Here is a 13,871-nt window from a genome sequence, read left to right on the forward strand (position 1 = left end):
AGAGACAGCCTCTTATGGCACCCACTGCACTCAGAAGCTTCAAAGTACGGTGTCTCCATTAGATACTTCTACTTTTTCCCCATCCAGATGCAGTTTTCCAAATCATTTTTACCATAAGCAGTGTATTAGTAACAGTTGTCATACTATCTTTATCAGAGTGCCAGAGAAATTTAACAAAAGGCCAAATTCTCATGCAGAAAGGGAAAGGTTTTGTTGACTGTTTATAGTAACCCCTAGAGCCAAGACGAATGGCTTTCTCCTGTGATCCCAGTACTTTGGGAGGAGGGGGCAGAAGGGTCCCTTCAAACCAGGAGTTCTAGTCCAGCCTGGGCAATGTAGTGAGACCCTGTCTCTACAAAAATTGTAGGACTTAGCTGGGTATGGTGGCTCAGGCCTGTAGTCCTAGCTCTTCAGGAGGCTGAGGCCAAGGGGATCCTTGAGCCCAGGATTTTTAAGTTACAGTTAGCTATGATCAGACCACTGCCCTTCCACCCTGGGACAAGACAGGAAGACCTTGTCTCTAAAAAAGAAAGAAAAATCCCTATGAGACTTGAGGCTGGGAGATGGGAGTTGGATGAAATTGTTTCAAGGATCACAGGGAGGAATATACATAGAAATGAATAAATAATCAGAGGAATCCAGAATGGATCCAAGTACCTATGAAAAAAACAATGGCATTTCATTTTGGTGGGAAAAAGACACTAAAAGAGGATGAAGTGGGGCAGGATGGTTCACTGTTGTAATCCTAGCACTCTGGAGGCCAGAGCAGGCGGATCACTTGAGCTCAGGAGTTCAAGACCAGCCTGAACAAGAGCAAGACCCTATCTCTACTGATAACAGAGAAATTAGCAGGGCATGGTGGTGCATGCCTGTAGTCCCAGCCACTCAGGAGGTTGAGGCAGGAGGATCACGGAACCCAAGAGTTTGAGGTTGCAGTGAGCTAGGCTGATGCCACAGCACTGTAGCCCAGGTGACAGCTAAAGAGACTCTTTCTCAAAAAAAAAAAAAAAAAAAGGATGGTACAATTGGCTATTTGTAACAACAGAGTTAGTTACCTCACACAATAAATCTATAAATCATTTGGCAACCATGATAATCATAGTTGATTAAGGCAAAGCTCTCATGGGTTCTGAAACTAGTAGGCAACAGTCTCAGGAATAACAAGAAATTTACAGTATAAAAATATCTCTTCACAAGATACTTATTAATTACAAATAGGAAACTTCGTAATTTTACACTGGGAAGACCTGGCAGATAACCCTGTGATCAAAGTTAACATCATCGGTAATAGAATTAAATGGATATCATAGGAAGTGTGGGGTTAAAAAAATAAAATATATTTAATTTTAAAACTAAATGAACATCATGTGCTTCCTGATATCATGCACCATGGATAACATCTCTTATGTGATATTCCACAAAAGAAATCAAGACTAGCCTGGGCGGCAGGGTGCAGTGGCTCACGCCTGTAATCCTAAGCACTCTGGGAGGCCGAGGTGGGAGGATCGCTTGAGGTCCGGAGTTTGAGACTAGCCAGAGCAAGAGCCAGACCCTGTCACTACTAAAAATAGAAAGAAATTAGCCAGACAACTAAAAATTATATGGAAAAAATTAGCCGGGCATGGTGGCACATGCCTATAGTCCCAGCTACTTGGGAGACTGAGGCAGGAGGATCACTTGAGCCCAGGAGCTTGAGGTTGCTGTGAGCTAGGCTGACACCACAGCACTCTAGCCCAGGCAACAGAGCGAGACTCTGTCTCAACAAAAAAATAAAAGAGTAGCCTTGGCAACAAAGCAAGACCCTGTCTCTACCAAAAAGAAAATTAGGTAGCTGTGGTGGCCAACATCTGTAGTCCTAGCTACTCAGGAGGCTAACGGAAGACGATCGCTTGACCTCAGGAGTAAGAGGTTGCTGTGAGCTATTATGACACCACTGCACTCTACCTGGGCAACAGGGTAAGACTCTGCCTCAAAATCAAAAGAAAACAAAAAAACTATATAATGACTATAATCATGGGAAAAATCAGATATCCCCCAATTGAGGATCCTATAACATAACTGACTTTAAAATTTTCCATATTAACCCTAGCACTCTGGGAGCTGAGGCAGGTGGATTGCTCAAGGTCCAGAGTTCGAGACCAGCCTAAGCAAGAGCGAGATCCCCGTCTCTACTATAAATAGAAATTAATTGGCTAACTAAAATATATATATATATGTACATATATATATAAATTAGCTGGGCATGGTGGCGCATGCCTGTAGTCCCAGCTACTTGGGAGGCTGAGGCAGAAGGATTGCTTGAGCCCAGGAGTTTGAGGTTGCTGTGAGCTAAGCTGACACCATGGCACTCACTCTAGCCTGGGCAACAAACTGAGACGCTGTCTTAAAAAAAAAAATGTTCATATTATCAAAGACAAAGAATGAGGAACAATCCAGATTTAAAAAGGCTAAACAGACATGAAAGCTGAATACTAGGCCAGGCACGGTGGCTCACGCCTGTAATCCTAGCACTCTGAGAGGCCGAGGCGGGCAGATTGCTCAAGGTCAGGAGTTCGAAACCAGCTTGAGCAAGAGCGAGACCCCGTCTCTACTATAAATAGAAAGAAATTAATTGGCCAACTAATATATATAGAAAAAATTAGCCGGGCATGGTGGCGCATGCCTGTAGTCCCAGCTACTCGGGAGGCTGAGGCAGGAGGATTGCTTGAGCCCAGGAGTTTGAGGTTGCTGTGAGCTAGGCTGATGCCTCGGCACTCTAGCCGGGGCCATAAAGTGAGACTCCGTCTCAAAAAAAAACAACTTTATTTTTTAGAGTAGTTTTAGGTTCATATCAAAGCTGAGTGGTAACTTTAGAGAGTTTCCTTATATCCCATGTCCAACTTTTTTTTCCTTTTCTTTTTGGAAAGAGATAATATAGGCCGGGCGCTGTGGCTCACGCCTGTAATCCTAGCTCTTGGGAGGCCGAGGCGGGCGGATTGCTCAAGGTCAGGAGTTCAAAACCAGCCTGAGCAACAGCGAGACCCCGTCTCTACTATAAATAGAAAGAAATTAATTGGCCAACTGATATATATAGAAAAAATTAGCCGGGCATGGTGGCACATGCCTGTAGTCCCAGCTACTCGCTACTCGGGAGGCTGAGGCAGGAGGATTGCTTGAGCCCAGGAGTTTGAGGTTGCTGTGAGCTAGGCTGATGCCTCGGCACTCTAGCCGGGGCCATAAAGTGAGACTCCGTCTCAAAAAAAAACAACTTTATTTTTTAGAGTAGTTTTAGGTTCATATCAAAGCTGAGTGGTAACTTTAGAGAGTTTCCTTATATCCCATGTCCAACTTTTTTTTCCTTTTCTTTTTGGAAAGAGATAATATAGGCCGGGCGCTGTGGCTCACGCCTGTAATCCTAGCTCTTGGGAGGCCGAGGCGGGCAGATTGCTCAAGGTCAGGAGTTCAAAACCAGCCTGAGCAACAGCGAGACCCCGTCTCTACTATAAATAGAAAGAAATTAATTGGCCAACTGATATATATATATAAAATTAGCCGGGCATGGTGGCACATGCCTGTAGTCCCAGCTACTCGGGAGGCTGAGGCAGGAGGATCGCTTGAGCCCAGGAGTTTGAGGTTGCTGTGAGCTAGGCTGACGCCACGGCACTCACTCTAGCCTGGACAACAAAGTGAGACTCTGTCTCAAAAAAAAAAAAAAAAAAAAAGAGATAATATAATTCTAAAGTTTATATGCAAAACTCAGCCTGTTGGAATACCTAGGAAAATGCTCAGGGGAAAAGATACAAAGAGAAATTATGCTTCCCAGATATTATAATGCTATAAAACCTCCATAATTAGAACAGTGGGATTTTAGTCCGTGAATAGACAGGCAGATCAGTGGAACATAAGATAAAATCTAGTAATAGATCAATGTACATATGGAAAATTAGTATATAATAGACATAGCCTTCTGAAATCGTTAGAGCAATGATTAACTTTTTGTTAGGACACCTTATGACTATACATATAAATACAGAATGACACAGTGATTTAAATGCAATTAATAAAACCTTGCCAGTGTAAGAAGAAAACATAAGCAAATTTCTTTATAATCTGGATGTGGAAACATCCTTTCTAAGGACTCAAAATCTAGTTACAATAAAAGAAAATGATAACATGATAACCTCTACATAGAAATGAAACTGACAAACACCATAAACAAAGTCAGAAGAGAAAAGACAAACAGCAGAAAATATTTGTAAACATACATCACAAATAAAGGGTGAATCTACATAGGTGTGCATGTGTACACTATATGTGCCTGTGTGTATAGTACACACACACACAAACTCTTAAAAATAAAAAACTATCCTTTCGTAGTTCATTAGCGTTATGATTCAGTTTTCACACTCATGTATGAGATGTGCCTCATTCAAACCTTGTTATTTTGGCACTTGTCAAATGTGAGAAAAATTAAAAGAAAGGAGAATAAAATATATATGGAAAGAGGATCAGAAAGAAAAAGAGAAAGTTCTATATAGATCAGGCGTCCTCAAACTACGGTCCGCAGGCCACATGAGGGTGTTTTTGCCTGTTTGTTTTTGTACTTCAAAATAAGATATGTGCAGTGTGCATAGGAATTTGTTCATAGTTTTTTTTTATTTTTCATTTTTTTATTTTTATTTTTTTGAGACAGAGTCTCACTTTGTTGTCCAGGCTAGAGTGAGTGCTGTGCCATCAGCCTAGCTCACAGCAACCTCAATCTCCTGGGCTCAAGCCATCCTCCTGCCTCAGCCTCCCGAGTAGCTGGAACTTCAGGCATGCGCCACCATGCCGGGCTAATTTTTTTTTTTTTTTTTTTTTGAGACAGAGTCTCACTTTTGTTGCCCTGGCTAGAGTGAGTGCTGTGGCGTCAGCCTAGCTCACAGCAACCTCAAACTCCTGGGCTCAAGCGATCCTCCTGCCTCAGCCTCCCGAGTAGCTAGGACTACAGGCATGCACCACCATGCCCGGCTAATTTTTTGTATATATATTTTTAGTTGGTCAATTAATTTCTTTCTATTTTTAGTAGAGACGGGGTCTCGCTCAGGATGGTTTCGAACTCCCAACCTCGAGCAATCCGCCCGCCTCGGCCTCCCAGAGTGCTAGGATTACAGGCGTGAGCCACCGCGCCCGGCCTAATTTTTTGTATATATATTTTTAGTTGGTCAATTAATTTCTTTCTGTTTATAGTAGAGACGGGGTCTCGCTCTTGCTCAGGCTGGTTTCAAACTCCTGACCTCAAGCAATCTGCCGGCCACGGCCTCCCCGAGTGCCAGGATTACAGGCATGAGCCACCACACCCAGCCTTCATAGTTTTTTTAACTACAGTCCGGCCCTCCAATAGTCTGAGGGACAGGAAACTGGCCCCCTGTTTAAAAAGTTTGATGTCGGCCCGGCAGGGTGGCTCACGCCTGTAATCCTAGCACTCTGGGAGGCCGAGGCGGGCGGACTGCTCGAGGTCAGGAGATCGAAACCAGCCTGAGCAAGAGCGAGACCCCCGTCTCTACTATAAATAGAAAGAAATTAATTGGCCAACTAATGTATATAGAAAAAATTAGCTGGGCATGGTGGCGCATGCCTGTAGTCCCAGCTACTTGAGAGGCTGAGGCAGGAGGATCGCTTGAGCCCAGGAGTTTGAGGTTGCTGTGAGCTAGGCTGACGCCACGGCACTCACTCTAGCCTGGGCAACAAAGCAAGACTCTGTCTCAAAAAAAAAAAAAAAAAAAAGTTTGATGTCCCCTGATATAGATGAATCCCAGTTAATAAATTTACAAATGATAAAATCATTTTGCAGTCCTCAATATAAGAGATCAGACAAAGATTATTAATAGATTCTAAAACCATTAGGTGGGCCGAGTGTGGAGGCTCAGGCCTGTAATCCTAGCACTCTAGGAGGCTGAGACCAGAGGATCACTTGAGGTCAAGAGTTTGAGACCAGCCTCAGCAAGAGCAAGACCCTACTCTCTACTAAAAATAAAAAGAAATCAGCCAGGTGTGGTGGTGCGCACGTGTAGTCCCAGCTACTCTGGAGGCTGAGGCAGGAGGATTGCTTGAGCCCAGGAGTTCAAGGTTGCTGTGAGCTCGGGTAATGCCATGGTGGCACTCTAGCCCAGGCAACAGAGTGTGATTCTGTCTCAAAAAAACCCAAAAACTGGCCAGGCACAGTGGCTCACACCTGTAATCCTAGCACTCTGGGAGGCAAAGCTGGGAGGATCCCTCCAGGTCAGAGGTCCAAGACCAGCCTGAGCAAGAGTGAGACCCCTTCTCTACTAAAAACAGAAAGAAATTAGTCGGACACGAAAAATATATGGAAAAATTAGCCAGGTATGGGGGCGCATGCCTGTAGTCCCAGCTACTCAGGAGACTGAGGCTGAAGGATTGCTTGAGCCCAGGAGTTTGAGGTTGCTGTAAATTAGGCTGATGCCACAGCACTCTGGCCCAGGCAACAGAGTGAGACTCTGTCTCAAAAATAAATAAATAAATAGGCAGGGCACAGTAGCTCACACCTGTAATCCTGGCACTCTGGGAGGCTGAGGCGGGCGGATTGCTCAAGGTCAGGAGTTTGAAACCAGCCTGAGCAAGAGCAAGACCCCGTCTCTACTATAAATAGAAAGAAATTAATTGGGCAACTAATATATATATAGAAAAAATTAGCCGGGCATGGTGGCGCATGCCTATAGTCCCAGCTACTTGGGAGGCTGAGGCAGGAGGATCCCTTGAGCCCAGGAGTTTGAGGTTGCTGTGAGCTAGGCTGATGCCACAGCACTCACTCTAGCCTGGGCAACAAAGTGAAACTCTGTCTCAAATAAATAAATAAATAAATAAATAAATAAATAAATAAATAAAACCACTGGGTGAATGGTTGATGGAGAAAAGGATATTTCCATGAATTCAAAGTATCATGCTACAAGGCCAGGTGCAGTGGCTCACGCCTGTAATCCTAGCACTTTGGGAGGCCGAGGCGGGCGGATTACATGAGGTTAGGAGTTCGAAACCAGCCTGAGGAAGAGCGAGACCCCGTCTCTACTAAAAATAGAAAGAAATTAATTGACCAACTAAAAATATATATACAAAAAATCAGCCGGGCATGGTGGCGCATGCCTATAGTCCCAGCTACTCGGGAGGCTGAGGCAGGAGGATCGCTTGAGCCGAGGAGTTTGAGGTTGCTGTGAGCTAGGCTGACGCTAGGGCACTCACTCTAACCTGGGCAACAAAGCAAGACTCGGTCTCAAAAAAAAAAAAAAAAAAGTATCATGACACAGATTACTTATTAATTATAAGAGCAAAGGGCCGGGTGGCTCACTCCTGTAATCCTAGCACTCTGGGAGGCCGAGGCGGGTGGATTGCTTGAGGTCAGGAGTTCGAAACCAGCCTGAGCAATAGCGAGACCCTGTCTCTACTATAAATAGAAAGAAATTAATTGGCCAACTAATATATATAGAAAAAATTAGCCGGGCATGGTGGCGCATGCCTGTAGTCCCAGGTACTCGGGAGGCTGAGGCAGGAGGATTGCTTGAGCCCAGGAGTTTGAGGTTGCTGTGAGCTAGGCTCACACCACGGCACTCACTCTAGCCTGGGCAACAAAGTGAGACTCTGTCTCAAATAAATAAATAAAACCATTGGGTGAATGGTTGGTGGAGAAAAGGATATTTACATGAATTCAAAGTATCATGCCACAGATTATTATTATTATTATTTTAGATTAATTATTAATTATAAGAGAAAAGAATATTTCTTCACAATGGAACTGTGGCATTCACCACATTACCAAAGTAATCAAATTTAGCATCACCAACATAAGGCTCCTGATGTAATACAATATAATTTACAACTTTTCTTATGACTATTGTTGCCAAAATTGTTTAACCTGAATGTAATTTGGAGGAAATAATCTAAAAAAATTGAGAATGTGAGACATTCTACAAAGCCACCACGCTGGAAAGCTGGGGTGGGGTGGGGGTGAAGTTCTCTAGATTAAAGGACACAGCCAGGCATGGTGGCTCATGCCTGTAATCCTAGCACTCTGGGAGGTTGAGACCTGAGGATTGCCCAAGGCCAGAAATTCCAGAGTAGCCTGAGCAAGAGGGAGACCAGAGACCATGTCTCTCGTAAACATAGAAAGAAATTAGCTGGGTGTGGTGGCACACACCTGTAGTCCCAGCTACTTGGGAGGCTGAGGCAGGAGGATTACTTGAGCCCAGGAGTTTGAGGTTGCTGTGAGCTAGGCTGATACCATGGCACTCTAGCCCAGGCAGCAGAGCCAGACTCTGTCTCAAAAAAACATATTAATTAATTAATTAATTAATAGACGCTAAAAAGGTACAATTTCCATCATCGATGCTTAAACCTCAATTGGGCCTCTGCTAATTTTACTTAAGAACAACAACAAAAATTTTTATTGCAACCTGGATCTAATAAAATAAAACATCAGGCCAGGGATGGTGGCTCATGCCTGTAATCCTAGCACTTTGGGAGGCTGAGGCTAGACCAGCTGGGGAAACAGCAAGACTCCCTCTCTACAAAAAATTAAAAAAATTATTAGCTATGGGTGATGGCACAGGCCTGTAGTCCCTGTTGCTCTGAAGGCTGAGGCAGGAGGATCACTTGAGCCCAGGAGTTTGAAGCTGCAGTGAGCTATGATCCTGCCACTGCACTCCAGCCTGGGTGAAGAAGCAAGACTCTGTCTCTAAATAAATAAATAAATTTAAAAAACAGCAATAAAAAATAATTGGGGTTAATTGGAGACATTAAATTTGGACTATATATACTGGATGTTAATTTTCTGAAGTGTGAAAATGGCATTCTAAATCTATGGAAGAATATTATTATTCTTAGAAGATACAGGCAGAAATATTTAGGGTTGAAGTGTCATGATGACTGCAGACTTCTATCAAATAGTTTAAATAAACAAAAAACCAGTGTACATACAGATACAAAGATAAACCAAAAAGGTGTATGGGCGTTCATTGTGGTATTATTTCAATTTTTTGGTAAGTATAAATTTACTTAAAAATTAAAAATCTCAAACCTATAATTTGAAAAAGGAGACCATTGTGGCTAAAGCATATTCCAATTATTATGAAACAAAAAGCTAGAAAAAAAATCTTACTTTTAAAAGTAAGAATGAAAGGAAGATGGAGCAGCTCAATTCCTCAGAGAACTATTTGTGGTATGAATTACTCCTCCTGGGCTCGCCAGCATGTGGAATGGAATTTCACTTACTTTAATACAATGCATGTAAATTTTTAAATAGAATAATATTTTGGGAAAACAAATTAAGGTCCCATATTCTGAGAAAAATGCAACTAGTAGCATAGTGGATATTAGACAAACAGAAAATTTATAAAGATTTTAAAATATCACTCAAGAGATAAAACCATAGCTTAATAAATAAGAATACACCTGTGATCCTAGCACTCTGGGAGGCCGAAGCCGAGGCGGGAGGATTGCTCGAGGTCAGGAGTTCGAAACCAGCCTGAGCAAGAGCGAGACCCTGTCTCTACTATAAATAGAAAGAAATTAATTGGCCAACTAATATATATAGAAAAAAATTAGCCAGGCATGGTGGCACATGCCTATAGTCCCAGCTACTCGGGAGGCTGAGGCAGGAGGATTGCTTGAGCCCAGGAGTTTGAGGTTGCTGTGAGCTAGGCTGATGCCATGGCACTCTAGCCCGAGCAAGAGTGAGACTCTGTCTCAAAAATAAATAAATAAATAAACAAACAAATAAATAAATAAAAATACACCACACATGTACTCATAAATAGAACCGTGACATGTTACTTTATAGTTTTAATATGTGTTATTAAAGTATGAGTTTAATCCGTTTTGATTTCTTGAATCTTAATGGTTTCAGCCTATATACAGGTGAAAAATGAGGACTAATGCTTTTTTTTTTTGAGACAGAGTCTCGCTTTGTTGCCCAGGCTAGAGTGAGTGCCATGGTGTCAGCCTAGCTCACAGCAACCTCAAACTCCTGGGCTAGGACTAATGCTTTGGCTAGGAGTCATGTTTAATTTTATAAGCAGTAAAATCATAAAAATAAGTGATGTCCAGTGGTCTATGAATTATGTCTGTGCTCTATTTCCTTAAAAGTGATGCTAGATTGCCTGTAGTCCCAGCTACTCGGGAGGCTGAGGCAGAAGGATCACTCAAGCCCAGGAGTTTGAGGTTGCTGTGAGCTAGGCTGACGCCACGGCACTCACTCTAGCCTGGACAACAAAGTGAGACTCTGTCTCAAAAAAAAAAAAAAAAAAAAAAGTGATGCTAGATGGGGTTACCTTTTGGGATGATGAAAATGTTCTAGAACTAGATAGTGAGTGGTAATGGTTGCACAATATTGCGAATGTCCTAAATGCCACCGAATTGTACACCTGAATATAGTCAAAATGATTTTTTTTAAATCGATGTTAGAATTGTATTTATTTACTTATTTTGAGACAGAGTCTCGCTCTGTTGCCTGGGCTAGAGTGCCGTGGCATCACCCTATCTCACAGCAACCTCAAACTCCTGGGCTCCAGTGATACTCCTGCCTCAGCCTCCAGAGTGGTTAGGACTACAAGGACATGCCACCGTGCTGTTTGGCTAATTTATTTCTATTTATAGAAGAGTCAGGGGTCTTGTTCTTGCTCAGGCTGCTCTCGAACACCTGAGCTCAAACCATCCTCCCACCTTGGTCTCCCAGAGTGCTAGGATTATAGGCATGAACCACCATGCCTGGCCAGAACAAGTATTATTAACTGAAAAATATCTGCTAGAGGATGGTTTGAAAATTAAAAAATCTTTTATTTGATAGAAGTATTTTTTGAAAGAATTTTGGTATTTTCATATCTATAACCTAATTCAGATATGCTAAAGAAGGGTTTAGATAAATCCCTAAATAAAAGCTGGGCCATTGATTATTATAAAGTCAATTAGCAAAAATAAAAAAAAAATGGGCCATTAAAGAAAGCTAAGGGCTGGTCTAAGTGCACTGGTGTTTACAACTAATTGATCACAACCAGTTATAGATTTCTTTGATCCTTCTCCACTCCCACTGCTTCTCTTGACTAGCCTTTAAAAAAAAGAAAGAAAGCTAAGGACATATTGGGGTACATCCCTGACATTTTTGTGTGTTTTTGAGACAAAGTTGCTGGGGCTAGAGTGCCTTGGTGTCAGTCTAGCTCACAGCAACCTCAAACTCCTGGGCTCAAGCAATCCTCCTGCCTCAGCCTCCTGAGTAGCTGGGACTACAGGCATGCGCCACGATGCCCGGCTGATTTATTCTATATACATTAGTTGGCCAATTAATTTCTGTCTATTTATAGTAGAGACGGGTCTCGCTCTTGCTCAGGCTGGTTTTGAACTCCTGACCTTGAGCAATCCACCCGCCTCGGCCTCCCAGAGTGCTAGGATTACAGGCATGAGCCACTGCGCAGGCCAATTTCTTTCTATTTTTAGTAGAGATGGGATCTCGCTCTTGGCCTCAGGTTTTCCTCCCACTTTGGCCTCCCAAAGTGCTGGGATTACAGGCATGAGCCACCAAGTCTAGGTGGGGTCTCGCTCTTGCTCAGGCTAGTTTTGAACTCTTGACCTTGAATGATCCCACCTGCCTCAGCTTCCCAGAGTGCTAGGATTACAGGTGTGAGTCACCTCGCCCCCATTCCTGACATTTTTATGAATGACATTTATATGCTGCCTGTTATAGCGTGGTAGGCAAGGACCACACTTTATGCATTCATGTGTATAATTCATAGGGAGAGGGCCCTGTACCTTTTTGCAAACAAATTTTTTTTTTTTTCGAGACAGAGTCTCACTCTGTTGCCCTGGCTGAGTGCCATGGCATCAGCCTAGCTCACAACAACCTCAAATTCCTGGGCTCAAGCAATCTTTCTGCCTCAGCCTCCAGAGTACCAGGGACTACAGACATGCGCCACCATGCCCGGCTAATTTTTTCTATATATTTTTAGTTGGCCAATTAATTTCTTTCTATTTTTAGTAGAGATGGGGTCTCACTCTTGCTCAGGCTGGTTTTGAATTCCTGACCTCGAGCCATCCTCCTGCCTCGGCCTCCCAGAGTGCTAGGATTACAGGCATGAGCCACTGCGCCTGGCCGGAACAAATATTTGCTGAATAAATAAGTAAACATTATTTTACCAAAGTTTCTTTCTTTCTTTCATTTTTTTTTTTTTGACACAGAGTCTCACTCTGTTGCCTCGGCTATAGTGAGCGCTGTGGCGTGGGCCTAGCTCACAGCAACCTCAAACTCCTGGGCACAAGCAATCCTCCTGCCTCAGCCTCCTGAATAGCTGGGACTACAGGCATGTGCCACCATGCCTGCTAAGTTTTTCTATTTTTTTTTTTTTGGTAGAAACCGGGGTCTCACTCTTGCTCAGGCTTGTCTCCAACTCCTGAGCTCAAAGGATCCACCAGCGTCGGCCTCCCAGAGTGCTAGGATTAGAGGCGTGAGCCACTGTGCCCGGCCTCACCAAATGTTTCTTTTTTTTTTTTTTTTTCATTTTCAGTTGGCCAATTAACGTTTTTTTTTTTTTTTTTTTTTTTTTTTTATTTTTAGTAGAGACGGGGTCTCGGCTCTTGCTCAGGCTGGTCTTGAACTTCTGAGCTCCAACGATCCACCCGCCTCGGCCTCCCAGAGAGCTAGGATTACAGGCGTGAGCCACAGCGCCCGGCCACCAAATGTTTCTTGATGACACTTAGAGAATTGCAGATTTGAAAGAAATCCAGTTCAAATTATTCCCAATATGTTAAAGTTTTTACAGGAAAATGTATCTGCTATATTCACCATTTTCAGAATCTAGGGATTACATAATTTTTTGTTAGCTAACCACAGGATGGAACTCTATGACAATACATTTTGGATAGTGCTAACTATTTGATATTGCCCATTGTGAAATAAGAAATGTAAAAATGAAGGATCCCAGCCTGGCACAGTGGCACATGCCTGTGGTCCCAGCTACTCAGGAGACTGAAGTGGGAGGATCTCTGGGTTTGAGGCCAGTCTGGGCAACATAGCTTAGACACCATCTCAAAGAAGATAGAAACAAACAAATAGAAAGATCCCATAAAAACCACAGAATATATTTTAACTATTTGAAATTATAACTATCTTAAAATAGAAAAGTGAAATAAACTTGCTGTAACTTCTTAGAATTCCATTTGATAATTACATGAGATTTTCTGCAACTTTACTTTTTAACTTGTGAATTCTACTGTTGAAGTTTAGATTGTAGACTAGTTCTTCTACAGGCCAATGTTGACATCTTCTGTTCAAACAGACATCATAAAAACCTCATGTTTACTCAGTATATTTTGCCAAATGTGACAAAAATCATCCATAGCAAGCCTCAAAAAAATTTCCTTTAAATTCAGTTCTGCTCTCTGTTTTTATTTCTTAAATGGTACTCTGTATATGAAGTAATAAAAGTTTATGATGCTCTGACAAGAATGTACTGATATTGAATTATGACCAAAGACTTTTCATCACCCTTAGAAAACTGAAACCAGCTGGCCGAGGTGGCTCACACCTGTAATCCTAGCACTCTGGGAGGCTGAGGCGGGAGGATAGCTAAAGGTCAGGAGTTCGAAACCAGCCTGAGTAAGAGTGAGACTCCATTTCTACTAAAAATAGAAATTAATTGGCCAACTAAAATATATAGAAAAAATTAGCCAGGCATGGTGGCGCATGCCTGTAGTCCCAGTTATTGAGGAGGCTGAGGCAGAAGGATTGCTTGAGCCTAGGAGTTTGAGGTTGCTGTGAGCTAGGCTGATGCCACGGCACTCTAGCCCCGGCCATAGAGTGAGACTCTGTCTCAAGAAATAAATAAATAAATTGGAAACCATAATGCTTCAAGATA

The 13,871-nt window shown here is 42.7% G+C and overlaps 1 non-coding gene across 1 annotated transcript; it reads left to right on the plus strand.

Annotated features, from left to right (window-relative positions):
* Window positions 1-4,344: 4,344 nt before the first annotated feature.
* Window positions 4,345-4,445, plus strand: LOC142873234 (small nucleolar RNA U13). Its single transcript, XR_012921273.1, has one exon. It is a non-coding gene; the product is annotated as a small nucleolar RNA U13 (small nucleolar RNA).
* The last annotated feature ends 9,426 nt before the right edge of the window (window positions 4,446-13,871 follow it).

The sequence above is a fragment of the Microcebus murinus genome, chromosome 9 (assembly GCF_040939455.1).
Source record: "Microcebus murinus isolate Inina chromosome 9, M.murinus_Inina_mat1.0, whole genome shotgun sequence".
Classification (NCBI taxonomy): domain Eukaryota; kingdom Metazoa; phylum Chordata; class Mammalia; order Primates; family Cheirogaleidae; genus Microcebus; species Microcebus murinus.